General features: G+C 43.5%; 1 protein-coding gene across 4 annotated transcripts in view; it reads right to left on the bottom strand.

Moving 5' to 3' along the window:
• LOC127416144 (transcription regulator protein BACH2-like) overlaps window positions 1–12,271 on the bottom strand; it is a 163,311-nt gene that overhangs the window by 74,843 nt on the left and 76,197 nt on the right. The window contains exon 1 of one of the 4 annotated variants that reach the window (XM_051655310.1): window positions 6,662–6,786. The exons of the other annotated variants lie outside the window; for them this stretch is intronic. The gene's annotated coding sequence lies outside the window, so the exon portion shown is untranslated. Of the gene's footprint in view, window positions 1–6,661; window positions 6,787–12,271 lie in introns of those variants that run through there. 4 annotated transcript variants of the gene reach the window in all.

Genomic DNA, 12,271 nt, shown 5'->3' with positions numbered 1-12,271 from the left:
GCGCCATACCTGCAAAGATGGAACGGTGGACGGTGGTCATGATGATGGCTGTGCGCCATGTGACCCAGGGAACAAGAAAACCACTCTTTTGTTGAATTTTTGGGTACCGCAGCCTCTTGGACATGCGGCGAAATTAAATGAAAATGAAACAAAAGATTCTCCTCCCGGCCCTCCACCGGGGGAAGGAGTGGTCTGCTCACCAGCTCCAGAGAAGCGTGTTTCCTTGCTCCTGGGTCGCCCGTCTCAGGGGCGCTTTGAAGCCTTCCTCGGGTTCTTGGCAGCTGGCCGTGAGATGGGTGGCGTCTGCTTCTTGCGCTGGGCTCCATGCCGGGGCCGGGCCACGGGGGTGGGCTGTTGTAGTTGCAGGAGGACGCCCTTGGCGACGAGCAGACAGGGTGCGGGGTCTTGGATGTGCTGTATGGCCCCCGTCTGCTGCTTGCAGAGAACTGCTGGGCAAAGTCCTCGACGGTGTCACCGAATAGGCCAACCTAGGAGAGGGGGGCGTCAAGGAACCGTGCCTTGTCAGCCTCTCGCATCTCAACCAAGTTGAGCCAAAAGTGGCGCTCCTGGACCACCAGGGTGGACATCACCTGCCCAAGAGACCGCGCCGTGACCTTCGTCGCCCGGAGAGCGAGGTCAGTCACCGAGCGCAGTTCCTGCATCAATCCCGGGTCAGAACTACCCTCGTGCAGTTCTTTTAGCACCTTAGCTTGGTGTACTTGCAGGAGAGCCATGGCGTGCAGGGCGGAGGCAGCTTGTCCAGCGGCACCATAGGCCTTAGCTGTCAGGGATGACATAAACCTATAGGCCCTGGACACAAGTGCACCGCGAGTGCCTTATCCACCTGGGGGATCACCAAATACCCCCTGGCCGCTCCGCCATCAAGGGTAGCGAGAGCGAGGGAGCTGAAAGACCGGGACCGGGCAGTAAAAGGTGTCTCCCACGATCTTGTCAGCTCCACATGCAATTCTGGGAAGAAAGGAACAGGGCAGGGCGTGGCCGTGGGCGGCGCCCAGAGCCCAGGAACCAATCGTCGAGCCGCGAGGGTTCAGGGGAGAGTGGAGGGTTCCACTCTAGCCCGACGCTCGCGGCCGCCCGGGAAAGCATGTCCATCATATACGTGTCGGCCTGGGACTGGGCGACCATTCCCGAAGGAGGAAGCCCAGTCAAAGCCTCTGCGTTCGACTGGATGAGTCCGCTCTCTGCTGCTGCGCTCGATAACTCGTCTTCTTCCCGGGCTCCGAACGAGAGGTTGAAATCGCCCTGAGACGAGCCGGCGATCTTGTCCGAGTGCCCGACCAGGGCAAGCGAGCATGCTGGAGAATGGGAGGTCCGTGGGGGGATACCTGACGGAGGTGGTCCCATTGAAGTCCCCTAACCGGCATGGCCTCATACCTGTAGGTAGAATGACCGAGGCGGGGAGCCGCTGGGGTGGCTTGCTTTCTTACGAATGCAGGCCGCGACCGCAACGTTGCCATGGTCACGTTCTCGCAATGAGGACAGGACCCATCCACGAACGATGTCTCCGCGTGGGCAGTGCCCAGACACGTAAGACAGCGATCGTGGCCGTCAGAAGCTGCCCACAACCAGGAATAACACACAAACAGAAACGCATCTTTAAAAAAACGTTCCGTGTGTGCCGCTCTTTTAGAAAGAAAATATATTCTTTTTAGAATATACTCTTTTAGTTGTTTCTGCCGAAGCGCCCAGGGGTGTTCTCTGCACTCCACGGGTGCAGAGGGGGAGAAGCCGCTGAAATGTGCCGTAGAATCCAGCAGATGAGGTGAATGAACTTCGCGGATGAAATCAGCTTCAATGAATAGAACTGCTCGGCTCCGAAGAGAAAATCTGAATGAGTGGTTGCATACCAGCTCCTTTTATACCCGTATGTCCGGGGGAGTGGCATGCAAATTCCACTCGCCAATTCTCATTGGCCTTTTTAAAAAAAAAAGCAGAGGTGTTTGGGGCTCCCAAGAGTGATCCCTAGTGTCACTACATCGACACAACGTCGAGTGAGTGACAGATAGGGAACTACCAGTTCGTTTGTAACTAAGTCAGTGTTTAATTTGGTTGTACCACCTGTTCTTAAGGCAAAACTTAACTATTAGGTTGTAAGCTCTCCATAAAATAATGCATAGTTGCATAATATGATGCTTACCAACACTGATCCAATAAACAGCTTTACATTTGTACACATAAGTGTTAAAAAGCTGTGAATTTCAGTTTGATCTTGTTATGGTTGATGTTCAAACCTTGTTTGCTCACATAACTGTCAGCTGTAATAGATTATATGCTCTTTAAAATACATTACGTAATAAAAGCAGATTTAATTAATAATATATTTAGCCAATGTAAATAACAATATTCAGGAACTGTACCTAAAACGAATAAGGGGCAATAAATAAATATGAATACAACAGGCTAAAAAAATAGACATTTATTCATTTTAATATCTTATATATTTTGTATGTGTTGAAACATGACACTTGAATGTGTTGACACTGGGCAACGCACACAGGAAAGTGTACCGTTAGATCGGTTTCATGCTGAAGAGCTGCTAAGAAGTATGTTTTTACATAATGTTTTCTCTCCTAAATGTAAATGAGTGTAAATGTCAGCATCTTCAAATCTGTCTTAAGGATTGAAGTCTGTCATGGAAAACATGAGCTCATTGATGTCATTAAATGAGTCTGCTTTTTAATTCAATCCGCTACTCCTGGTCGGAGGCTTCCGTAAATATTTAGTTTACATGTAGGGTTACATTCTACCTAAGTTTAATGGTGCAACACTCAAATATTTAGTAGGCTGTAAATTGTTACTTAGTGCCCATTTACGCCACAACTTGGCTAAGTTGTAACTTACGTATAGCTGGTGCACCCAACACCTGGAACCCTGTCGAAGACCCCTGGTTTAAGATAGGACCGAGCTGGTTGAGACCATGTAGATAACATCGGATGCTAAGCATGGGGATGAAGTAAATTACATTCTTGCATCGATTGCGAGAATGTACCTGTTTCGATTCAGATCGAACAGGTACGTGCCTCTGGAAGCATCGACCGACATCCTGACTGAGCTCTTTTGTGCTGAATACACAACTAAGTGTTATCTGAGCTCATTTTAGTCATACATCAGACACACTTATGAGCTTAAAGGCAACCTGATGGTTTCACAACCAACAGTCACACCAGACGTAATAAGGATATTCTACGTACTGTATATTTAAGCAATATCACACGAGCAAGAGTGCGATATGGCCCTACATCAGCACTGTGATTCAGCCGCAGGTAATCACAGCAGTGCTGATTTAGGGACATATAACATGATTGTGAGTGTGATATTGCTTATATACAACAGTTCAATGAACAAGTACATTTTTAAAAATGAGGAAAAACTGAGTATGGTCACAAAAAACGCATTTGTGCATGGAACTACTTTCTTATGCGATGGATCAGAATCTGCCGTTGCTGGTTCAAACCAAATGATGCATGCGTCCAAGCCTCTCAGAAATGTCACTTTAGAAATAGTATCATGTCTTGGACTGTTTCTAACAAGTTATTGGAGAAACAAGGATGAATGCATGTATGTGTGTGTGTGTGTGTGTGTGTGTGTGTGTGTGTGTGTGTGTGTGTGTGAGAGAGAGAGAGAGAGAGAGAGAGAGAGAGAGAGAGAGAGAGAGAGAGAGAGAGAGAGATGAAGCGTGTGTTATCTCACCTGTCTCTGTTAGCACCCCCAAGCAAAGATGCTGTAGTGTGTTAGTCAGCTTTCTGAAGATAATGTCATTTTTGTCAAATGCATCCTATTTTCTCTGTGGAAAAATAGCCATCCAAGCGGGGGTATTCCTCCCTATTTCGCGGTTGCCGGTGCGCTAGAGTCATTCACTACAGAAACTGCAATGTCCTCCGCCATTTTGAACAGTATTTCCTCGCCAGTGTGGAAACTCCGGTAAGAGGTAAGCGCCTTGTGTTTGCGTATTTAATCACTGTTGTGTCTCTCAGCTGTGATGAGCCTTAATGCTGAAGTTGTATGTTTAAAGCTGTTTAAATCTATTTCCCAGCTTTAGTAGTGTAGTAGTAATCCCAGAAATCATGGAGTGCAGATGAATAAAAATACTGACTGACTGGAGAAGCATGTTACCTCAGCTGACTCATTTACACACAAAAATGGTCTTTTGTTGCCACCTGCTGGCTAAAATATGCGATGTCACAAAAATAAATGTAAAGAGACACATCTAGCTTTTTACACATCTACACTGCTCTTACACTTTAGTTTGAACGGCAAGAACACAAGCAGAATGATACAAACAGTGAAGCGTCCAAGTGCTGATGTTCCGAGACATCAGTACTCATGGAACGTCTCTCTTCCTATCAGATTCTAGGACCTTAGGTATAGGTAAAGTTTGTCGACTTTGATGTTGGCTTGACAAAGCATTGTCTGGAAGTTTAAACTAGTTTTGATGTTTGGTGACAATACAGAAATTACAGAAAGACAAACAGCAAGCTAGCTAGCTAGATCAGTCAAATGGTCAGACAGACCGACAGACAGAGGGTTTGTTTACATTTAAGATTTTTTTTACATTTCTGAAGTTTGAACAGTCTTCGACTGTTTGAACATCCCCTCATTGTCAGCCTATGGGATTTTAATGATTTTAATGTCCGATCAGTTAGAAAAGTCAGATCAGTCAAGCCAACATAAAAACATCTTAAACCACCCTGGTCTTAACTGGCTTCCCAGCCTGCTCCGTTTACTTGTTGAAGAGAGGTTTGAGGCACTTTTCAGCTGGTCGAGCTTGGGGGACCATCCAGACCAGCTTGTACAGGATGGTAGTCCAGCTATACCACCTTAAACCAGCTAAGACCAGGTTTTTTTCAGCAGGGTTTTAACACCAAGATCACATCATCCTTTTTTTATCATCATTACAGTCCTGTTTTGTGCAATATTAAAATATTTGGTAAACGGGAAGAATACAACAAAATATAAAGACAAAGATTTAGTTGTGTGGGGTAAGTTCAAGGTAGAGGCACAAAGCCCTGTCTGTGTTCATTAAGCCGGGCTCAATCTCTAAAATGGATCTAAGTGCCTCTTGCCCAGGCAGAAATCAATAGTATTGTCTGCCTGTGCTACACCCCTAGGGAGAGAAAAAGCAATGCATCATCCCTTTCTCTCTCTCTTTCTTTGAGTATGCTGAGACGTTGTTGTTAATTATTCATGACTGGGACTGCCAGCTGTGTGTGTGAGTGTGACTTATTCATAATGGAAAATGTAGAGGGGGCACAGCTTTGCTTGAGTTATTGTACAGCTGGGCTAGGCAGAAGCCGAGATCCCATCATCATCAATCTATGACGCCTGCTACTGCCCGAGGATCTGCGTGTTGCAGACATATTGCACAGTAAAAAAAAAAAAAAAAAAAAAAGCAACAACATAACAGCACACATTACTGATCAGATGTGTTTGCAGTTTGAATGGCACCTGAGACATGTAGAGACATTTTTCTTTTGCTCATATTTTTATTTGAATTCTGTTCTCACTGAGGCAAGCGCAGACTGAAACCCTTCTTGAACAAATCAGTACTAAACACACACATGAGATAAGCCATCCAGGAAAAACAGTTAGTAAGAAACACAATGTCAGCCCCAGCTTCTGCTTTGAATAGGCAGTGTTTATCTCGACTATAATGTAAAACACTCAGATTGCGCTGAGAGACTACTCAGTGATTAAATTCTGGGTTGTGTTAATTGTAAATGGTTGATTCACACAGATTACTATTCCAACATCTTTATTACAGGTCAACAGGTTGCTTTGTTTGGTTAAGATTATATAAGAAATTTGAGATTGTTTACTTGTTACTAAAATAAGCTCAGAACACTGTTCAGATCATATGCTAGTTTTATTAGTGATATTAAATTAAAGGGATAGTTTCCTCAAAAATGTGTTATCATTTACTCACCATCATGTTGTTCCAAACCTGTATGACTTTTCTTGTTCCGTGGAAAAGCAAAGGACAAGTTTAGCAGAATGTCCAAGCTGCTCTCTTCCATACAATGAAAGTGGATGGGGCTGTCAAGCTCCAAAAATGACAAAAAGCTCTACAGAAGAATTCTAAAAGTAGTTAATGTGACTTATGCACTATATTCCAAGTCTTCTAATGTCACATGATAGCTTAATTTGGGGAACAGCCTGAAAATCTTGCGTGACTGCTGTAGTCACTATTCACTTGCATTGTATGGAAAAGAGCAGCTTGGACTGCTTTAAATAACTTCTTTTGTGTTCTATGGAAGAAAGAAAGTCATACAGTTTTCCAAAGACATTAGGGTGAGTAAATGACGGTAGAATTTTCATTTTGGCAAGATTTATTTTATTATGCATGTATTTGCGTGTACAACTAAAATGTAAGAAGTCATGGTGTTCTGATAAAAGTTTTCATTGTCACAAATAACAAAGGAACTCATTTGTGTACTATTATTCTTGAAGGTCTATTACTCACAAAGTATCATTATTGGTATTTGTAATAAATGTTACATCCTTAGGAAAGGATTCCATTCAGGAACATGAAAGATATTCTATTAAAACAGAAAATACACACTCAGACATTAAATCAGACAATCACTCCTCTCATAAATGCCCTGACAACAGCAAACACATGAACTGACTGAAGCAGCATTACCTCTAAATGATGTCACAGCAGAACCATGTCAGTGCAGGGGATGATGGGATAGTCTGGAAATTCCAATGATAAACAAAAGCATTCTAATGAAATAAAAAAGATTCATGTTGTTTTAAATCTGCATAACCTAATTTTGAACTCAGACCATTGCAGAGCACAATGAAACAAGTGTGTCGGCATCTGGGGAACTGATCATTTGCAAGTGTGTGTCTGAGTGTGTGTGCAGGGGAGGGGGTCATGCATGCCGGAGTATTTTGAGCTGAGGTTGATTAAATGTAGCATGTATGAATCATGACTTCCCACACTGCAGGTTACAAAGTGGCATGAGTCATGAGCAAGTCTTATATGGTAACAGACAGGGCAATGGACAGGCACACACACACTTTACCATGTTATGCCTGAACGGTTGTATGTGTGTTTGTAAATCTACTTCAACCATCATTCTTTGTGTCAGAGAACTTATACCTAACCTGCTCAAAAGTAACACTGACACTGAAATGCAAACAATTAAAGGATTAGTTCAACCAAAAATGAAAATCCTGACATAATTTATTCACCCTAATTCCTAAGCCCTTATGACTTTATTTTTGTTAGGGTTAGGCTCTATATACTCTAAATGAAACATAAAAAAATGCATTTTTGAAGAATATCCTGGCCACTTTTTTTCCCCATTTGAATTGAATGAGGACTTGGAAAGAATGATAAATAGCACCGTAAAAGTATTATACACATGGTTCATATTAATTTTGTGCTATATTCCAAGTCTTCTAAAGTCATATGATAGATTTGTGTGTGGAACAGACCAAAATTTAGTTATTCACTGATAATCTTACGTTCAGTGATCTGGCTGCGACTGAATCATTGAGTCGGTGAGTTCCTGAGTGAGAATTCAAGAACTGAATCACTCTGATTCTGAACAAATCTTTCCGAAAGATCTGTGATACTTCGCTTGTGAACTCATGAATGCTCAGTGGTGATCTAGGGTGGATGCAAGGATTTTCAGTAAATAACGACTTACATTTTGGTCCATTTTTAGTTTTGGCTGAACTATTTTTTAAGGATTTAAAGTTTTCTTGTAAAACCACAGGACATTCCATGTGCCACATAGATAAAGCTGATATCGCTGTCTTGAACACAAAGAGAATCAAAACATCCTGCAACAATAATCCTCCAACACCTTGAGCAAATTCTTCAAGTTTTCAGACACTCACATATGCATTCATAAACAGTTCAGTCTGCATCAATCATCGAACACATTGTTGCATTACCACCAACCCTTAAGAGGTTTTCGCTTGAGACATCATAGTTCTGACTTACATGTTTTCATCATACATGTATGCACACACACACATACTCACAAATCTATTCACAGCCAGATCAAGTATCAAACACAATTGATGCAACCACAGCTGAATTAACAAACCCAGAAAACTGATGGTTGGTTAGACCTGTTAAAGGATCGATAACTATTTCAGAAGGTGGGATGCACTGCATGACTAGAAGAATTCAATTACACATATTGAATTCATATTAAAGCTGCCAGGATTTTACTTTGCACACAACAAACCTCAAACCAACAAAGGAAATGCAGACTGATGGAAAATCTCCCCATAGGAAAGAAGTGACACTTAGCGCCACCCACGTCTGCACTCTCACGGCATGTGTGTTCCTAACTGTGTTATATATTAATTTGTCCTTGATATCGACGCAATTCGAAATGTAATAAATACAAGGTCCATGGACTGGGATTAGTCTACTCTGCTAGTTGTTCCTCGTTTGCACTGCTCTCAGGGAACTCATATCCCTTGTTCTTATCTCACACACATAGAAAGCAAGAGTGTTCGTGTCCATTCAGAGTGTGTCTCTTGTGTCATGGATACATTTCTCCTTTATATTTATAATGGAAATGGTGACATCATGTGTCGGTCAGTGTTCTCAGATCACCCTGGGGTCACAACAATGACTGTTTCATTGATAAAGTAGCTAGTTCCTGTTCTGCAAACCTGTTCTTAAGAAATTCTGCATTCATTCAAAGCACTATTCATACAAAAGGGGAACTATGGCTTTGAACTGAGGTTCTGAGGTGTTAAAGCATAGCAGATTAGTATATTACTACAAATACTACTACAAGCTGTTTACCCTTGAGTAAAATGCAGAATGTGGCGTCTTTGGCTTGTATTTAGAGTGGTTTAGAGAGGTTACATGGCAGAAATATAGAATAGACTCCCTCAGGATCAGATAACTAGCTGGCAGTCCTGGTGACAAAATGCTAAGAGCTAATATAAGCAGTGCATATGAGTGTGTCTTTGGCACACATACGTTTCCAAAACAACACGAGCAGTTCTCCATTCATGGGTCCCATTTGCATGAGAGATGGGACAAATATAGCAAAAGAAATAATAAAAGCCCAAAAATGACAAACCTCACCTTTAAAGGTCTTGAGACATTGTGAGAAATCACATTGAAAGCAACACTTTCAGCCAATACTACACACAAATTATTTTAAGCAACTTTCATGTTCCTCCACCCCTAATACATGAAGTCACAACCTTCATTTTTTTTCCATTCTAAACGGCTCTAAATGATCTGTGTGTTTGCCTGTGTGCGTGCAAGTGCGTATATGCTCCTTCAGATAAATCGTAGTTTGAAAGGTTATGATCCCAAGTGTGTGCATCTGAGGCTAGCTGTGGGTTTGGGGTTAAACACATATGAAACTGACTCAGAACGAGAGGACAAATATTTCTTTCTCTCTCTCTCTCTCTCTCTCTCTCTCTCTCTCTCTCTCTCTCTCTAATACACACACACAGACACACACACAAACACACATACAGATATGGTGGAAATATTCAGATCAGCCTAAACTCGTAGAGTGTGTAACTGATGTCAGTTTGTGGGAGGTTCCTGCCCACTGGTTGGTGACAGGGTTTCCTTTATCGACCATCTGACATTTGGGATGTGGGATACTGGTCGCTGACCTATTCAAATATTAACCATTAAAGGGATAATTCATTGAAAATGAAGAATCTGTCTCAAGTTGTTACAAGCTTGTATGACTTTCTTTTAGAAAGGAGATGTTAGGCAGCATGACAGCCTCAGTCACCATTCACTTTCATTGTGTGAAAAAAAAGAAGATACAATGAAATTGAATGGTGACTGAGATTACAATTCTGCCCAACATCTGCCCAGAAATGTATATGGGTTTGGAACAACATGACACATATGCACACAAACTTGCCCAGGCCTGTTTTGTATCAATAAATTCATAGCATCTGTTTTCACAGTCATTATGCCACAGAACTTCACTAGCTGATGCAGTTACCAGCAGCATTGAGAGATCAATAAAATCCTGTAGAATACCGATTTCATCTTGATTAAAACAATTAATCTTACTGTAACACAGCCTGTAGCCTAAGAAAACAACACTGCAGATCTTTCTGAATTCCATCAATTTTGATACATTCCAGGGATGCAGAGTCTGTTCCCACATACATTTGTATGAATGAGGGTGAATCATTAAAATGTTGGTCCTAGGTAAGGCATCTGAAGACTTAATGTGTCTTAAGCATGACACTTAAGGTTGCACCACATAGACTTTACATGCATTTAATATACTGTGTGTTGCTTGACATGTGTATGCTAATTAGCATGACAAACATATGACTAGCCAATGTTAATCTGCATTTAAATAAGTAACAAGCCCAGTTTAATCTAGACTGTCTGTTGTAGACTATTGTGTTTGAAGTCAAATGACTTTTTTATGGCATTAGAGGCATGAAAACTGTTAAATAACTTACATAAACTATTATCTAAAATAAAATTAAAGGAATAGGTCACACAAAAATGAAAATTCTCTCATCATTTTCACCCTCATGTCATCACAGATGTGTTTAACTTTCTTTCTTCTGCAGAACACACACACAAAAAAATATTTTTAGAAGAATATCTCAGCTCTGTAGGTCCATACAATGCACGTGAATGATGGTCAGAACTTTGAAGCTCCAAAAAGCACACAAAGGCAGAATAAAAGTAATCCACTTTTAAAAGTTTAAAGGTGCACTCATTAACTTTTTGCTCGTGTCATCTTGGATTTACAGTGACACCTAGTGGTGGATACAGCATCATTCAAAATCAATAGTTCCTCTTCTGTCACTCACTCGATGTTGTGTCGATGTAGTGACACTAGGGGTCCTCTTGGGAGCCCCAAACACCTCTGATCTTTGAGAAAAGGCCAATGAGAATTGGCGAGTGGAATTTGCATGCCACTCCCCCGGACATACGGGTATAAAAGGAGCTGGCTCGCAACCACTCATTCAGATTTTTTCTTCGGAACCGAGCGGTTGTGTGTCAGTGAGCTGAATTCCACTGCCGGTCCATTCACCTCGAAGAAGCGTATGCTGTTGGATATACGGCGCATTCCAGCGGCTTTCTCTCCTTCTGCACGATTAGTGCAGAATACGTCCCTGGGCGCTTCGACAGCGCTAAAAAGAGTATATATTTCTGCAAAGAGTATATTTTCTCTATTAGAGCAACACATTGACGTGAACGTCTTTTTAAAGATGCGTCTTTTTAAATATGCCTTTCCGTCTTTGTGTGATTCCTGGATGTGGTCGTTATCTCTCCGCCTCTGATGGCCACGGGCGCTGCCTCATGTGTCTGGGCCTCGATCACACTGAGGCAGCGTTCGTGGATGGTTCATGTTCTCATTGCGAGAACATGACCATGGCAACGTTGCGGTCGCGGCTTTCCTTTCTCCAGGGGAAAGCCACTCCAGCCGCCCCCCGCGCTGGGCCTTCTACCTACGGGTACGAGGCCGGCCCGGCTGGTGCTGGATGCGATTTGGGGATTCCAATAGGCGCGGTCTCGCCGGGTAAATCCCCACGGACCTCCCGTTCTCCAGCATGCTTATTTGCCCCCGTCGAGTTCTGAGATGAGACCAGCTCGCCTCACGGCCAGCTTAACTTCTCTTTCGGGGCTCGTGAGCAGGATGAGTCCTCGATTGCTGCATCGGAGAGCGCACTGGCGATGTTGGACACCGAGGACTCGACTGGGCTGCCACCTTCGGATCTACCCGCCCAGTCTGAATCCGATGCAGAGCTGACCAACATGCTTGCCGGGTTGGACTGGAACCCTCCACCCTCCCCTGAGCCCTCACGGCTAGATGATTGGTTCCTAGGTTCGTGGCGCCACTCACAGCCACACTCCCCCCTGGTCCCTTTCTTCCCGGAAGTGCATGACGAGGTCATGGAGGACACATTTTTCTGCCCGGACCCGACTTCCCAGTTCATCTGCTCTCACTACCCTCGATGGCGGGGTGGCCCACGGGTACGTGGAGATCCCTCAGGTGGATAAGGTGGTTGCTGTGCATCTGTGCCCGCAAAATGCCGCCACCTGGCGGGATCATCCGGCGCTCCCCTCCAGGGCCTGTAGAACTATGTCGTCTCTGGTGACCAAAGTCTACAGTGCCGCTGGACAGGCCGCCTCCACCCTGTATGCCATGGCCCTCCTGCAAGTCCACTAGGCCTGTGGTAGTCCTGATCCTGATGTGATGCAGGAGCTGCGCTTGGCAACTGACCTCGCCCCCCGGGCGACGAAGTTCACGGCACGAGAACT

This window comes from Myxocyprinus asiaticus, chromosome 25 (genome assembly GCF_019703515.2).
Source record: "Myxocyprinus asiaticus isolate MX2 ecotype Aquarium Trade chromosome 25, UBuf_Myxa_2, whole genome shotgun sequence".
In the NCBI taxonomy this organism is placed as follows: domain Eukaryota; kingdom Metazoa; phylum Chordata; class Actinopteri; order Cypriniformes; family Catostomidae; genus Myxocyprinus; species Myxocyprinus asiaticus.
This window is presented reverse-complemented; position numbering and strand designations above follow the sequence as displayed.